Below are 18474 nucleotides of genomic sequence, written 5' to 3'. Positions count from 1 at the left end.
GTTGGACTGGTTGCAAGAATATTCCTCGCGGCAAATAGATAAGTTATTAAAATTAGCTCTTTGATTAGCTGGAAAACGGAAATTTTCTCTATCGTAGAAAGTGAATGTTAGAATCGAGCCTAGGAATGACAAAATGGTGTCGGCGATCAGCAACCGGAGCAAAGGAACAGCGCGAATAAATGGACGCCTGACCTGGTCGATTTATTCCTTTTTTATAGCGCTTTCCCTCTTCTGTGAGCATCGGCAGTCAGCTTCAAGAAGCGACCGGGACATTCACACTGCAACTCGCGCACCGCTGCTTGTGCAGCACCTCTGTCGCACCCTCGTCGCTAGGAGCAATGCAGCGTTTTTGTCTCCTCTTTCTTGAGAACACATATTCCATATACTGAAATGCAGCTTCCACTTTCTCCCCGGCCAAGAGATATCGGCGCTGCATAAGCCTATGGCTGAGACAGAATTTCTTCTCGCCTGTACAGAACAGCATTTGGTCAAGATTGCAGGCGCGACAGATTATCTTCCTCTTTATGAATTTTGTTACAGTAGACATGTGGTTTGAAAACAGATCCAAACCAGACGTATTCTGCCTCGCGCTTGCTGGCAACTGAAACATGCTGGGTTCTTCGCGGAATGTTAATGAAGCACTTCATGAAGCTCGATAAAAGAGGGCGTAAAAGATTAGGGGAAAACCTTCATCTTGTCTACAGTAGCCTACCAGGAAGGCTTTCGAAATTTTGAACATGTTTGTTGCTGACGTGGCATGCTATCAGCTTGAACACACATCTGTCAACGAGAACAACGAGGAGAAATGATACAAAATGGAAGGGAAACAGGAGAGCGCGGGGCGTTTGTGGCAAGTGCCTCATGCATCTATCCCTTACAAAGTGAAAAAAAGGTTCTTTAGAGTTCTCAACTCTGCAAATACAGAAATTTTGTCGTTCACGTTTCTTTTTTTTTAATTGCGATAACCAAAGCGGCCTCGTTCGCATTTTACACCCACTGAGCCCTGCCGTCCGATTTTGACATCACGAGCTTTAAAATTTTATTTCGTGGTGATGGCACCTTAGAGGCTGTAAAAACAGACAGAGAAAAATTATGCAATGAAAACAAAAAATCAAGGCCGAATGGGCTCTGTCTTTGCGCCTCGTCTGGAAGCGTTAAAAAGCGACGCTTTAAGGATGGCAGTGTTTCCTGGATTTCGCTTAAGTAGGATAAAGAAACAGCGCTATCCTATCGTAAGTAGTAAATGTTATCATGAAATGCACTGGAGGAAAGGCATAGCCTATTCTAGGACAGTTCAGATGGTGGTAGCCACACTCATGTCGTGAGGATCCTGATCACCAGACACTTTTTTTCCTTAATTTGTTTTAGCTAGCGAAAGCGATCTCAGCTTCCTTCACCGCATTTTGTGTGGGGTGACCCGTGTGTCCAAAGCTCACCACGGGCCATTAAGAGCCGGCTGGATCAACACTGTGGATCAAGGAATGCTGGAACTCCAGTTTGTCCTGCTTCTTGTGCGCGAAAGATTCCTTTGATAACAACGGCGGATAAGTGCTCGAAGTGCTATGCGAGGATGTTAAACTAATGAACAGACGGCGAATGAGTTCTTTTCATTTAATAAAACACATTATTGTCCAAGCGCATCCAAGTTACTAATATCGGAAAAAAGTCAAAAGACAAACCTGAAGACTCCTCGCCGGCTCTACGTGAAGGCGACATGAAACTCTTTCGGGAACAGTGTTGACCAAATGTTTAGGGGAATCCCCCAAGGTGGAGTAGATTTTTAATAAGGGAGCAATTACTCATTGACGTCCACCCGAGCGCAGCCACACGGCTAGAAAGGAAAGCTGTACAGCTTTCTCAGAAACTTCGTAGTTAAAGAAAAATTCGTCTTGGTCCGGGGTTCGAACCCAGGAGAACACTGTTCCCACTTCGAGTTATCGATCAATTCGCTCTCGCCCTACCATAAGCTTGCCGTCCTGGTTAGCTCAATTGGTGGAGCGACTGCTCCGGTGAATCGGTGGTCCTGGGTTCGAACCCCGGACCAGGACGAATTTTTCTTTAACTTCGAAGTTTCTGAGAAAGCTGTATAGCTTTCCTTTGTAGCCGTATGGTTGCGCTCAGGTGGACGTCAATGAGTAATTACTCCCTTATTACTCTTTCGGAAAGTTCACAAAATTCCTTTTCAACCGTCTGTGCAGGCAAGGAAAGCGTGAGTGAATGCGGTGAATCCAAAAGGGAGATCCAGACAGCAGTCACTAAGAAATTGTGTTCAACGCGGCAAATGGAAAGCCAAGAGCATTTAAGCTAAGAAAGCCAATAGGGTGCAGGAGTGACTACGAGAACAAGCCCCTTGCGTACCCGCCTCACTGAGGGAAGGATCATCTAGGCTTCAGTGCGTGTGATGGTTAAACGAGTAGAGGTCCATGCAACGAGGCTTATTAGAATGTAGTTTATTTTTCTTATTGTGGAACATCTTTCACCCCTAGAGGTTTTTGACAACTAATATCCGCCTATGTGTGCCAGTGAAAATCTAGCATGATAGTCATGACCACACCCAGCAATACCCCAACGCAGCGTGCACGTTACCCTCTTCATAACTGAATGAAGGAACAACTCCCAAGACATGCGGTAAAATGACTAGGGCAAGTATTTTAGGCCCAACCACTGGGCGGAGATTGCTGGCAAATTATTTCTATTGAGCCCACTTTAGCTAACACAGTAGCTTTTTTCCTCCAGCGGAATGATTTGTGCAACTTTTGACTCACGCTCGTAACGGTTCTCATATCAGCACGCCACGCTGATACTTCAGTTATTGAGAACTGGAACATCTGCTGCCACTTTCCCGAACCAAAGACACTCTTGGGACTGACAAAAAGTCCTTTATGTACTAATGGTGTCCCGTTACGACATAGCAATTCACGATACTTTTCACCTATGTCTCGTGTTGTTTGAAGGGCACCACGAGGCATCAAGGATAAGGAACGGAACAAGAGAAGTCAATAAAAATGACTAAGCATCTTTCCCGCCAGTGCACCACTTCAAATCTCAATAGCGGCCACGGTGACATCATCATTATCAACAACCTAACTACCACCTCCGCTGGAAAAACTTCTCTCCCATAGACTTCTAACACTATCCTGCGGCAGCTACGGTCACTGTATGCCATGAAAAACTCCGTAACTTCATCTGTCCATCAACTCAACTGGAACCCACTCGGCCAAATAAGCGACCGTCTGTTTCTTCTTTTTCTCTTTCTCTCCATAATACATGTCCTAGCTATACCCACCTAGTTTTTGATCTGAACTAGTGTATAGTGAACTCCCGTCTTTCCCTAACCCCTCCGTTCTCTCTCTCTGTCAGTTAGCATTTCCCCCATCATTTTATAATCTATAGCTCGCTGCGCATTCCTCAATTAATTTCAAGCCTTTTCATAAGTCACGATGTTACTGCCTCATAGGTGAGTACTTGTAAGATACAACGGTTGCAAACTCGTTCTTCTGAAGGTATGCTTGTAAACTGCTATCCACCACCTTTGAATACCTTCCAAATTTACCCTATCCCTTTTATTTTCTCCTGTTTTTCTGTCATGGTCCCGAACTCCAGTCATTACTTGCCCTCGTCCACTGGTACTCCGCCCATAGACTATACCAGTGCCTAAACCATCTACTTTATTCCAGTTACCACCGTAACATACCGCGTTGTTGCTTGCCAGTGGGTCGCGAAATCGTTCAATTTTGTGTATCACGCGTTCCCTCTCCCATGTCGTCTGCGTGCACACGGCAGCTGCATATATGCGGCAGCTGCATATATAATTTTTGTTTGTATTGCCACCGCTTCACCTCTTACTGCATCTCTGCATCAGTGTGTGCAGCTGGCTCTTGCTATAATTCGGAGCCACCACACTTGGGTTCAGCCACAGGTACGGCTTTACTGTTGTCAAAAATTTTTTGCTCGAATCCCATCGACTGATTTGCTAAATGTTACAAATCTTTCTTTTCTATGCATTATTCCATTTTGACTTCATTAATTATACCTTTTTTTCCCTTTTCCATACAAGCACTTATCCCCTTTCAGTCCATGCCCTATTTGAGGTGGAATCCACCTGTACTGCTCTCCGGCTTGCGTTTCTTTTGCATTTATTAGGTACAGGCGTATAGCTACCAATGCCTGCCTATTCTTGTCCAATCCCCTAGTGTTGGTACTAGCCGTCTTTCGTAATGCTAACAACAACAAATGCGCTTATTTACGAAATAGTGTGCAATGTGGACCTTCAATGTTATGGGGTGCAGGAAAAAGAATTGTAAAAAGGAAAGAAAAGGAAAGGAAAAAGAAGGGTAAAAAGAAGAGTATGGGGATAACGGCAGGAACAAATTGCGATGATGCCAGTTGGAAAGCGCAGCTTCTGGTCAAGGTCAAGGAAATGTGGACTTCTATTTTGCGTGCGCAGTACTAAAAAAAGCCGATTCGGTACTCTTTTGCCACGTCGAACAAAGATGCATGGACCGCGAGAGATGTGGGCGGAGTGGCTAGACTTGAGAATTCTCAAAACTTCCGCCTGGTTGCCCACTTGGCGCTGGCTTCCCAAACTCTCTCGAGGAAAGAGACTGCTGCTGGGAGCAGCAGCTACACCAGCACAAAAAGTCTAATGGCATGTGGCTGCCCACAGCGAAACACGCGGTTTGGTTAAAACAACACTGCTTTCGCAATCGTAAAATTAAGCGAAAAGAAAAGGTCATTGCTGCCAGACTGCAGAGTTTTACCTCTTTAATCGCAGGAGACCACCGCCTTAACCTCAGAGGGGAAAGGAGTCGTCCGAGGACGAGTTGAGAGGGGGGACGTGCAACAACATGGTGCTCCGTCTGCTCGCGGAATCGGCGATTGCTCCCGTACTGAGGATGCCGGTTTACCATAGCCGAGCTTAACCGAACAATTTCGGCAGCTGGCCATACGTACCCAGTGTCAGAAGAGACAGACAGAAAACATTTATTTCTCGACCCCAGCTCGGGTTATCGTCGCAAGTTGAAGAGTCGGAGCAACTATTGCCCAACACGTGGTGGATATGGGCAAATAGCAGAGGCCACAGTATCGGACGGAGCACTGAAGGAGGAGCGACCCAGGTCTCTCAACAATACGGTGCTTGATGGCTGGGGGGGGGGGGGGGCACAGTGTGTTGACTGTGTGTCACATGTGCAGGTCCATTATTTCTGTGCGTTGTCACTATAGGCACGGTAGATAATTTATTTGCGCCTGTCTAATGAAAGTAGATTCGCAGTAAGATGTGGAGAGAGGACAGGAAGGAGGCGGCAGGAGTATCGTAGTTCTTCGTCTTTCTGTTCAGAATTTTCGGTCCACAGCCCGCTCATTGTTGGGGTAGTAATCACCCGGCCAAGGGAAGGGTTGCTCGGAGGTGTGTCGCGAGCGAGGACACGTGCTCGTTCGTTTCTTCTCTTGACAGGACAACTGGTGCCAATTCCAGAAAGACGTGCATTTTGGGGGGCTGGTGAGAAGGTAGGTGTTTACCTGGGCAGAATATCTGCAGGGAGGTGGTAGGCGGCGAAGAAACTTTGGGCATTTCGTATGTCCATGCCAACTGTGATGATGTTATAGTGGCGAGGGTGGTGAAGCATCGTTTCTGCGATTGCTTGTGCTTCAGATGAGGTCGGATCAGAAATGCCGATATTATAAAAGACTTTCATGATCGCGGTTGAGTTAAGAGGAAACTGTAGCGTTGGAGAGGGCTAACGTTGCACCTGTGTGGCACGTGTGAAGCGATGGGGTCTTGAGGGGACATGTTCTTTCTTAGTTACGTGCCGAATATCTCTCTAGATACATATTTCCGAGTATAGCAGGATGATGAGGCGCCGTAGATAGTCCCACGGCGATCAAAACTAGGCAATTTGTGGGAGGTACGGCATGCTCCTCCCAATTGGTCCTAATATGGCACGGCCTTGATGGGAGGCGGTCGAGTGGTGGTGTCGAGCATCACAATAAGCAGCATAACTAGAGGCGTACACCGGGACACCTAGCTCCGCGAGTAAGCACCTATGGATGGCTGTTTTGAATTTTATTGAGTTGACATTTCATTTAGGGGATGGTTCTGGGAGCATACATGAATCGGTAGAACAGGGTAACTTCGGGAATTTTGTGGAGGCCGTGTTCATTGAGTCCTCTGGCTGGTATGGGTAATGCATTTTAGCATGTGGGGGGGGGGGGGGGGTAGGCAGGGTGAGAGAGGACGTTTATTTAAAGGAATGCTATTGACGTCTACACCACGCTTTTGTTCTCCTCTTGCTAAATGAAGCCAACGATGCGAACAAGCGCCTGCCACGCACAGCGGAGGTTGTGAATTTTCAGTTTAATTAAAGAGCTAAAAGCATTAGCAGCCCTCCTCTTGTGGTTGAAAATAACAGTGTAGTCTGATTTTCCCGTCGAGCACTCAAGCACCACACTGGCAACTTGGGCTTGAATATTTTCCATCCAAGCCTTATTGGACGCTAGTTTTTTGAAGTCCTCAGATACCATTTGTAGATGGGGAATGGCGGCAAAGATGTTTCATCACCAACGCCCCGTTGTTTTACAACAACGGGGCGTATATAATGGAGCGTCGGACTGTGCCCCGTTTGATGAGGACCGGTGGTAAGGGCTGATTATCCGTGTCAACGAGTCTTGATAAGCGATCGGAAAGGAAGTTGCGTTAGTTGAATAGTGGGACACCTGGATCGGTTACTCGAATGTAGGCTAGGACTGCGCTGTGGGAGACATCGCCGAAGGCCAGTTTATGAACACACCTATAATAATGTGTCGTCGGACAACGCTTGGGTCAGCCTATGCAAATTTGTACAACCGTGCCGCAACACCTAGGCAGCACATGTGCTTGCTTAAGATCGAGTTTTGGGGCCAGATGACGGAAGTGTTATTGGCGTCGCTCCCTGCGAGTGAGCACTGTAGCACCATTCTCTCCGTATAGGCCATAGGTTTGCCGGATAATTCATCGGCCTGCCTTGTTTATATGAATGACATTGGTTTTCTTCCAAATACGGGGTAGCCCGGCGAGTGAGCACTGTAGCACCATTCTCTCTGTATAGGCCATAGGTTTGCCAGAGAATTCATCGGGCTGCCTTGTTTATAAGAATGACATTGGCTTTTTTCCAAATACGGGGTAGGTGCGCTGTCCTCCAAACAAGATTTAAGTGGTCCAGTGTAGCACGAGCAACATTGAGTCAGGGAAATTACGAAGCATGCTCTAGGTGAAAGAAGCCCATGTTTTGCGATGCTGTATTCTAGCACATTCATCTAAATACGGCTAACCATTTTAATTAGCATATCAAGTTTTTTCCTTCTCAAAATAAACAAAAGGACGCTAATGCAGCAAATGGAACAATAATTTCACTAAAAAAACTGCTTAAGAGATGAACGGCGTGCCCGCTGCCGCTGCGCGTCCTAATCGAAAACTGCCACACTAACTTGTTGAGCGAGAGAATTATCCCTGTGAACCACCGCTTGACAGTCGTTTTGGTTTGAAGAGGGTGGTGTCGAGAATATATAGCCTGTTGATTATATGCACCAGTGGCACGTATTGCGGAGAAGCGGTGTCAGCGATTACAATACGCCAATAATAGAACCTCCTTCAACTGACTGTTTTCCATCATATGTGCTATTTATTAAGCCTTTCTTGTTACCTCTCGCAGTACAAATAAGGCCATTCTACAGCAACCTACAGCCACCATTCTACAGCCAAATAAGCGCTCGCAGAGTGCTGCTAGGCCGCGAAAGGAATGATGAGGCCGTTTATACGTTCCTTTCATTTAATAAATTTCAACACTACTGATAATCATACCTAATTCACTAATATCGAAAAAAACACTAATTTATAAAGTCGAAACTGCCACCAGCTTTCCCCGTGGCACACGAGGACACGTCGAAAGAGCTGTCGATGGCCTCAAACTTTGGTGCCAACTGTCTGAAAAAGAGAAAAGGAATGAATGACGGTGGTGAATCACACGGAGGGACCCACACTAGTCTCTAAGAAATCGTGCTCAAAGGAGCATAGTTTTAGCCATTGAGCTCTGAGGCCCGTCTATAGAGGGTGTTTGACCTAAGACTTTCTCCAATTTTTAAAAATAAGCTATTTGAATTAGATGCGCGCTTTTTCTGGCATAGCATTGCCAGTGGTGTAGTACATCATAATGCAGCTGAGACGTGCTAACTAGTAGGCTTGCTAACAAATATTTAATAGTTAATTTTTAAATTATTACCGTTGAGCTCGTCAATTATTGAGAGGCATGTAGCCCACCGTAAGTAATGCCCATATCAGTTTTTAGAATTTCGAAAACGCGGTTACTCTTGGCGCTGTGGCCCAACAAATTTCGCCTACATCCCGCCAAAATACATGCGGTTTGAGAAGCTTGCAGGCAAAGCAACCTCTCCAGTGAACCTAACTCGTCGAGATAGCCAAAATTTGTTGGGCCACAGCGCCGAGAATAATCGCGTTCTCGAAATTCTAAAAATGGATATGGACATTACTCACGGTGGGCTACATGCCTCTTAATAATTAAGGAACCCAACGGTAATAGTTTAAAAGTTAACTATTAAATAATGGTTAACAAACCTGCTAGTCAGCACGTCTTAGCTGCATTATGATGCACTACACCACTGACAATGCTATCAAAGAAAAAGCGTGCATCTAATTCAAATAGCTTATTTTTAAAAATTGCAGAAACTCTTAGGTGAAACACCCTGTATGTATAGATCCGGTCAGACTGAGGCACCCTCGCAAATCATGGCTGCTCCTTCAACTGCACACCATCGTAATGCCGCAAAGAAAAAGTTTTGAGACTCGGTTTTGGAGACTGCATATTCTGCACACGCGGAGCCAAAGTTTTCTTCAGTATGCGAGTACGTTCGCTCCTCTGCATCATGCCGTTATTCTGTGCAGTACTCCATCGGGCCGTTAAACAGTTGATGTGATAAGCAGGAAATTCTTGCCGCATTATTGAAAGTTTAGAAAAACTGGCCAAATATACGAAAAGAGAAGCGACGCAGAAAATGTTCCGCGCCTTTCAAAAGTTGTTTTCTTCGCCTCGTCACTGTCGACATTGCATATGCAAAGGGTACAGAGTGAGCTCTTTGCACTTAAGAAGGTCACTCTATCCAGCTCTAGGTATTACTAAAAACCGAACTGATGGCTTCTTATGGCAATGTTGATAATTGTTCGGCAGGAAAATCTGCATTTATTGCCGCAGAAATTCGATCTAAAAGTGTTCTCGCCACCCGATTTGAAGTTGCGATGTCAAGATCGATAAAGGACTGCATGCTGACCGCGTTTAGAGTGAACGCCAGTGTGGGCTAGCTTCAGGGATGCGGCAATAAGTAAATGCTTTCGCGCATCCCACTTTCCTCATGGAAACCTCCGAGGATAAAGATAAGAGTGCTTGATTTTTACAACTTTTCTAGTTAATAAAAGCTCGCGTTTTTTCAATTAATGTATCCTATTTCATATGTGCAGGTTAATTTATCGATACACCTGAACAGTTCTTCATGTTGCATTTTTGTACATCAGCAACCAATTCATGAGCCTCTTTATCAATTTCCAAAATTTGGGAGGCCTGAACGCGCTGTGTATTCCCAAAAATTGCGATCGAAATTGAGACCGAGAAACTTGCCCACCAGAAGCGACCACCATCGCGACGTCAAAAGGGCAAACGTGCAGCAACGTCGTCTGCTATCATTTCTGTAATGCGCGCAGCAAGGTCTCTTGTCCCCTGTACTTTTGCGGCCGATTGAAGTAGCAGTCATTATTCATATGTGAGTTACTGGCGCCGCAAAAGCGATAACTGCAACGTAGTTTTTCTTCTGTATAGGTAGGGTCCGTTCACACTAGGTCGATACGACGAGGATCGACGGTCGCTGATGCACCGGTCTGTCACGCTAGACGGTCGACAACGCCAGCACGACCAACGACCGCGTATCGTAGCAGTGTAAAGAGCTAGCTTATTGGGAATCAGAAGTGGGAACCCTTCTGATTTTTAACTTATTTGACCTCATGCTAGCCACGGCTACATAAGCGAGGTGCGTGAGCCAGTGATGTGCTTTCAATCAGTGCCTGTGCATAAAACAGCACGGCGAGGAAATCGACACGGGCAAAAAGCACCGCACGACGATGCCGCTCGTCACTCCCCGCCGTCGCCTGGGCTTGTATGCACCTTATACGCATCGAAAAAAAAATTATTTAGAATTAGTTATAATTTAGTGTTAACCAGCGGCGAACTTGAATTATAACCTCGAGCGTAACAGACGCTTGGAACAACGCCCATGTTGTCTTAATTCCTAAGAAAGGAGACGTCAGGTACTTGGAAGATTACAGGCCGATTAGCTTACTGTCTTTTGCCAACAAGGTATTTAAAAACTTAGTCGCAAATAGAATCAGGACATCATGAGACTTCAAACAAACAAATGATCATGCAGGCTTTCGTAAATGATACTCGATAATAGACCATTTTCAAACTGCCAATCCTGTGGATAAGAAATGCGCGGCAAATAACCAACCCCTTTGTATACCCTTCGCTGCTTTCGATAAAGCATTTGACTGAGTAAAAACCTCAGCCGTCATGCAGGCATGGCGGAATCAGGGTGTAGACGGTGTAACGTGAAAATGCTGGAACATATATATAACAACTGCACAGCTAACAAAGTCCTTCATAAAGTCAGCAATAAAATTCCAAAAAGAAGAGTGTCATGCAGGGAGACATGATCTCGCCATTGCTATTAAGCGCCGGTTTACAGGAGGTGTTTATAGGAGAGGATTGGGAACATATGGGGATTACAGCTACTGAAGAATACCGAAGTAATCTGTGATCCGCTGATGACCTTGCCTTGTTAAATCATGTTTAGGTTTATGGACGTTTTACGTCCCAAAGCAACTCAGGTTATGAGAAACGCCCTAGTGAAGGGCTCCGGAAATTTCGACAACCTAGGGTTCCTTAATGTGCACTGATATCGCACACTACACGGGCCTCAGGAGATGAACTGCAAACCATGATCAATAAATTGGAAGGCAAAGCAGAGCGATGGGTCTAAAAGTTGACATGCAGAAAACCAAAGTAATATTTAACAGCCTCGGAAGGGAACCGCAGCAGTTCACAACCGGAAGCAAGGGGATGGAAGTGGTAAGGCAGCAGTGACAACTCATCCGGATCATCAGAGCAAAACAGAAAGAAAAATAAGAATGAGGTAGACCGCATATGGCAGGTTTTCTCAGAATATGAATGGCACTTTACCAATATCCCTCAAGTGTAAACTGTACAAAAGCTGTATCTTGCGGGTACTGACCTATGGGGCAGAAACATGAAAGCTAACGAAAAGGGTCAAGCCTAAGCTAACGATAACGCAGAGAGCTATGGAAAGAAAACTGATAGGTGTAACGTTAAGAGAGTGCAATCCGGCCGAGCGGATGAAGGAACAAGCGTGGGTTATTGATATCTTAGTCGAAACCTAGAGGAAGAAATGGGCTTGGGCAGGGCATGCAATGCGGAGGCAAGATAACCGCTGGTCCTTAATGTTAAAGGAGTGGATTCCAAAAGAAGGCAAGCATAGCAGCTGGTGGCAAAAAGTTCGGTGTGCGGATGAGATTAAGAAGTTCGCGAAGATAGGTTGGGCTCAGCTGGGAAAGTACAGGGTTAAATGGACACAAATGGGAGAGGCCTTGGGCCTGCAGTGGGCATAATCAGGCTGATGGTTTGGTTTGGTTTATGGGGTTTAACGTCCCAAAGCGACTAAGGCCATGGGAGACGCCGTAGTGGAGGGCTCCGGAAATTTCAACCACCTGGGGTTCTTTAACGTGCACTGACATCGCACAGTACACGGGCCTCTAGAATTTCTAATCCAAAGAAATTCTAGCCGCCGCGGCCGGGATCGAACCCGCGTCTTTCGGGTCTGCAGCCGAGCACCATAACCGCTGAGCCACCGCGGCGGCCTTTAATCAGGCTGATGATGATGATAAAGCCTTGCAATATATTTTCTATGCTTCCTATGCATGCTCCCCAAGCAACACTGCTGCGCCTAAACTGAATGCTTATTAAACAGCCCCGCCACGGTGGCTCAGTGGCTACGGCGCTCGGCTGCAGACACGAAAGACGCGAGTTCAATACCGGCCGCGGCGGCCGAATTTTGATGAAGGCGAAATTCTAGAGGCCCGTGTACTGTGCACTGTCAGTGCACGTTAAAGAACCCCAGGTGGTCGAAATTTCCGGAGCCCTTCACTACGACGTCCCTCATAGCCTGAGATGCGTTGGGACGTTAAACCCCAATAAACCAAACCAAGCTTATTAAACAGCAGCAAGGACCCCGTAGTGCGGTTATACGCGCAATAACGCCTCCCAAAGTAAATTTGTCTCGTTTCTACGGCCTAATAACACATTTAAGAGCTGCTGCTTCGGAGACATCAACGTTCGCATCATTCTGCTCGCTAAAAAAAATTAGCCACCAAACAATATTTCCCTGGCACACATTAACTTTCCCTTTGCTGCACTTCGCATACCATCAATTTTCACCATTACTGGCATAATAGCTTCCGCAACCAAAACGCGCATGTTGCAGCGTCAAGAATCGCATTTCCAGTTGCGATGTCAGCTGAACAACTGCGAGGAACGACAGAATGCGCAGGCGTCTGTGAGATACCACTTACGGAAGCGGCTGGCAGCGGCAGCAGCATCAGCGCGGCCGGACACTCTCCTAGAAACCCCCAACTCCGCCGGAACGACGAAGCGGTAGCAGCCTGAGCCGGGTTTGAGGTCTGTGATGTTGGCTGCACCCGATAAGACGTGTGCAATAATACTGATGTAAACAAAAAAGCACAATAACTTGGGTTCGTAAACGCAAATAAACAACTGGCTCAGCAGTACGGGAGGTAAAAATGGTGTGTGCACTGAGTAGGATTCATGATAGCTGTTCATCGATGGGGTGAAGTTTATGCGGAAAGACGAGCAAGTGCCGACGTATAATTACCGAATATCCGTCATCTCTAGTTTAGGTAAATGAGTTATACCAAATGGTCTCACAACGCCAAATGCATATTTACTAAATGAAAATTTCAATTTTTTACTGTTATTATGGCCTATCTCATCACCTAGAGTAAAAGCAAAAAATGGGCTGAGGCTTAGCTAAGGTTAAGCCTAGTCAGATGCGAAGCATATTGATGGCTAGGCTTGGTAATACATGGCTTTCCTTGGTTGAATATTTGGTCATTTTAATACAACCACTAGAAGCCTTCGTCGTGGGGGAAGACAACGGCATGGCTACAGCGGAACGCCGACTAACCCCGAGACGCGCGTTGGGTGAGCGCCTGGATTGCCACGGAAGCCGCGTCCGCCTGCCCGGTGGAGCGAGCGTTTCAACTACACCGAGTGTGAACGCGCGTTCGAAATGCGCGGGAGTGTGCCGTCACCATACCACGTGATTCACACGGCGTGCAACCGCAGCGACGGCACAAGTTGGAGCCCCGTCTCTCATCTGTCGTGACGTCATTGTGTCACGTGGTGTGACGTCACCATACCACGTGGTCTGCACGCCGTGCAACCGCAGCGACGGCACAAGTTGGAGCCCCGTCTCTCATCTGTCGTGACGTCATTGTGTCACGTGGTGTGACGTCACCATACCACGTGGTGCACGGCGTGCAACCGCAGCGACGGCACGAGTTGGAGTCCCGTCTCTCATCTGTCGTGACGTCATTGTGTCACGTGGTGTGACGTCACCATACCACATGGTCTGCACGGCGTGCAACCGCAGCGACGGCACGAGTTGGAGCCCCGTCTCTCATCTGTCGTGACGTCATTGTGTCACGTGGTGTGCACGGCGTGTAACCGTCACGAAGGGCTTGGGTTACCTATTGTAATATGCTTCGCATAAAAATAAATAATAAGGCAGTAAATACTCATTGACATCCACCCGAGCGCAGCCATACGGCTACAAAGGGAAGCTGTACAGTCTCTCAGAAACTTCGTAGTAAAAGAAAAATTCGTCCTGGTCCGGAGTTCTAACTCGGGGCCACCGCTTCACCCGAGCAGTCGCTCTTCCAATTGAGCTAACCGGGACGGCTAGCTTATGGTAGGGCGAGAGCGAATTGACTAAAAACTCGAAGTGGGAACACTGGCTCTCGCCCTGCCATAAGCTTGCCTTCCCAGTTAGCTCAATTGGTACAGCGACTGCTCGGGTGAAATGGTGGTCCCGGGTTCGAACCCCGGACCAGGACAAATTTTTCTTTGACTATGAAGTTTCTGAGAGACTGCACAGCTTTCCTTTGTAGCCGTATGGCTGCGCTCGGGTCGATGTCAATGAGTAATTACTCCCTTATGACAAATCTACTCCACCTTGGGGGATTCGCCTAAAAACATTAAAGAGTAAATACTTTGCCAAACACACGACTGCTGATCATACACTCGCATTGCCTAATCACCATCCAAGTCAATATTAAGTAATGTGCACAAGACTTTAACGTCAATAGCTCATCTATGACACTTTTATTTCAAGTCCATATTGATTAACATGCTGAAGAATGTTACGTCACTAGTTCACAGCTGACCATTTTATTTGCTTTCGCAAATACGAAAAATCTTCTATAGCTCTCTCAAACATGTGCTCGAATTCAATCATAGTACTTCGACGTCCTACCCTAACCACTCCGTTTAATAGGTAATACACTAAGGGGGGAAATCACGCGTCTCGGAGCACTCCGCAACACAAAGATGACTACCATCTGGGTCCGCGGCGGGTGTTCGAAATGGTGCCGGTGTTCGATTTCTGTTCATTATGACACGGATTCGCGGGTCCTTGGAGAACGCGACCAGATTAAAGTGGCTAACCAGCTCAGCGTAAGAGGACTGAAGAACCGCACAAGTGAACACGCGGAAATCGCAGCCGTGTGCGTAGAGGCGTCCCCTTTGCAGCATGGCTAGCATCAGATTCCTGTCGAGACAAAATTCTTCTTCAAGGAACCCGACGAGGTATGAAGACAAAGATCTACTTGTCCTCAATTACGTAGGCCAAGCTTTGCGTCCACCGTCACTCTGACGTACAACTCCGTTCAGCGAGGCCCTGTCGCAGCCCGACAAAAATGGAGGGCTACAATCATGGCTTACTCGTCGAGGGAGCACAACAATTATATCAAGGTAAAAACTTAAGATACGGAAACCTCAATGAACGGTTCAATTTACAAGGTGTCGGCGCGCATACATAATGAAACCACGATCACAGCGCGATCGTACGACAATGAGTCCCTGGTTACAAGGTAAATTTATGTCTGCCTGGAGGAATGTCGTCGTCCTGAGTGAAATGATTACAACAAAGGATTAAGGTCACGGTCACATTTCTTCCACTGCTCAGGCTTTCTCCCTGTAGCGCACTCCGGGGCGCATCAACTTGTTCCCTCAAAGAGCACCACGACAGCACGGTAACTACTTTTCAGTGAGAAGACACACAAAATGAAATATCGTGTAACTACCGCGACGTTCACTTTCCCTTTCATTTGCTCTTCACGAGACGGCAGCACGAACAGCATCACTGCGTTAAAAAAAATAACGCGCGTTACCTTGTCGGGCCTAATTTTCCGGATTCTCGCGCAAGCCGCTGGTTCGTGAGGGGAATTCCATTAGACCACCTTAACAACTCAACAGAGTAGAAGGCTCAGAAGCAAGCTCACCGTGCCCGTCGCTGGCGGGACGGCTGATGGCTGCGCCCGGCAGGGTCCATTTCTGCTCACGCGCTTCTCGGAGCTCAATTGCACCTTCGCCTTGACCGCGGTGTTGTTTGCAGTCACCAGCGCCTTGCTCACCGATGATAGCCGACCGAGGCCGCGATGGTCTTGGCGAGCTCGGCGACCGGTGGCTGCGGAGCTGGACGCGTGCCAAGGTTGGTATGTCCTGGCGGCTCTCATGGCAGGAGTCTGCTCCTTGTCCAACGTTTTCCTGCGTCGCGAGGTGGAGCCCGGAACCAATTTGAAGGGGCTGAGCACTGGGCCGGTCGGGACAGCCAGGGTGGACGCCTATAGCTCGGCGATGCCTCCTGAAGCAATGGTTCTAAAGAAAAGATGGCGTGCGTTCGGCGGCTCGCGCAGCTCGTGCAGCAGACTAGAGCGGTTCTTTTTTTTTTCTCCTCCTTGCCGCCCTCTTTGCGCGCGCGCAAGGAAACAAGTCGGTAATATTTAGGGGGTCCCTGGCCACGCGATTTACCAAATGCAGGAATTCATTTGACGTCTATAGTCGTGGAGCTTCGGGGTTCGTTACGTCCGCAAGCTTCGAATGTAGACCGGAGACAATGGAAGATGCACAAGTTAGAACGTTATTCATGTATGCTTCGAGAAGGAAGATGAAGTAGAAGACGTAGACGAACGAAGAAGAAAACTGCGGATCTCATCGAGTGCTTTGGTAAATGTTACAATATTTTTTCTCTATGCATCATTACATTTTTAAAATTTATCAATTATTACTTTTTTATTCTCTCTCTCTATTTTTCACCCAAACTCTTATCCCTTTTAAGTGTATGCCCTACTTAAGGTAGAACCTACCGCTGTTTTCGCGCGCTTTTCTTTTTCTTTATTGTGTACAGATGAATAACGACCTCTGCCTCCCGATTCATGGCCAATCCCCCAGTGCGGGTATGTGCCATCTTTTGAAAAGCTAACAACGAACACAAATACAGCAAACAAGAACAAAAAGAATACATGAGAATTTGGCGTGTCGGCGCTTTTTTTTTTTCTTGGACGATTTTCAGCACCTGCTGTTCCCATGGAAGAGTGCGCATAGCGATCTCGCAAACTTTGTTTCCCTCACGTGACTACGTTGCCGTGTATTGCAAAGACAATTGTACTTCTACAGGTCTGGTCTTCCGGTCTTCCTATTGTGTCCGTATTGTGCTGCGCTGGAAACAGGAGCGCGCTTTCTTCATTGTCGTCGCTTCTCACCGCTAAGGAGGCGACTGTTAGAAGATCCATTCCACGAACCAGTTTACGCCTGTCTTTTACGGTTGTTGTACACCTTGGTACTTCCATGCTTCGATCTAGCAATGGGAATGTTTGCTCTGCAGTCCAAATTTTCTTCTATAATGCAAAGCGCCTACAGTTATAAGCTTTCGTAATGCCCCTTTTTGCAATTATTTTGATATTTCCTTTTTGGTATTGGTATATTTTTTTTTCTCTTTCTTTCTATTACTCACTACATATCATAAATTTAAGCTTAGTAGGCCCCCATACCACTATCAACCTCATCTGGCACGGAAACTGAGTTGCCCCAATTTTTAGGTCATCCTGTATTTGACACATGCAATTTCCAATGCATGGTAATCATCGCCTGATAGTAGCCGATCCCCCTTATCGGTATGCGCCATTCTATGAGGCCACCATCAAAAACATGGGTTACTATGGGAGCTTTGGTAACAAGGAGAAAACAGAGAGAAGGGGTGGTAAACTTCCTCCTGAAGATCTGAGCCTCTCCTAACCTAGCGCTGCGAGGAGCCCTTGGGCTCTTGTTCTCGGAGGGAGCTGGGGGGAAGTTTCAGCAGTTGAAGAAGTAGTCGAAAAAGAACATTACGGTCAGGATGAAAGAGGCTGGGAATGAGTTACGTTTGCAGTGGAAGGTGAAGTATGTATGGTTTTGGATCATGTTTTATTATAGTTGGTTGTCTTGTGACTTGTCTTTGTAGATGGGTACTTTGTGATTGGCTGATTTAAGTGTCATTCGACTGAACAGTGTAAACTTCGGTATCCTCCTCAACTAAAGGGTTCGTTGGCTACCACTCCAGCCGGAGCCTCATCTTTGTTCCTCCTGGGCCTCCGCTTCCACGACATTGGCGACGATAGGTCGATAGGCTCGCGTTCACGGCCGCACCCTTATGGGTTCCCAGTTCCATATCTAAGTAGCCCGGCGCAATTCGTATTAAAATAATGGTGACTAATATTTCTTAGGACCGGACGCTCCGCATGTCACTTCAAGCAGATTTATTCAAAGTTCATTGGCATAGTTTCGACTGCAATTGTGAGTCCTGCAAATCATTCTTTTCTTCGACTGGACTGAGCGTCGGCGACCTGCAGGGAGCGAAACATGTTTTTGCAAAGATGTTGCGCATCAAGAAGCTCATCTCGTCTGCGTTCTTCTTTTCACTGTGACTGCATATAATATTTTTCAGGTTTCCAAATTTGCCTTCGTGGGCATCTTTCGCCACAGGGTGGCGTGACCTCGTCAGGCACTTTTCCGCCTTTTGTCACGTCCCCCAAGACAATAGTTTTGTATTATTGTCTTGAATAAAAACTGATTGATTGATTGATTGATTGATTGATTGATTGATTGATTGATTGATTGATTGATTGATTGATTGATTGATTGATTGAAAGCACCACTTCAAAATTCATGCACATCAAGAAATACAGCCGGCGTGCAAAAAAAAAGATGATAAAGGACTATGAGGATATACGAAGCTGACAGTCAAGCC

The sequence above is a fragment of the Amblyomma mixtum genome, chromosome 3 (genome assembly GCF_055824585.1).
Source record: "Amblyomma mixtum isolate Tamu chromosome 3, ASM5582458v1, whole genome shotgun sequence".
NCBI classification, from domain to species: Eukaryota; Metazoa; Arthropoda; class Arachnida; order Ixodida; family Ixodidae; genus Amblyomma; species Amblyomma mixtum.
The sequence above is the reverse complement of the archived record's forward strand: the minus strand, read 5'-3'. Positions refer to the sequence as shown.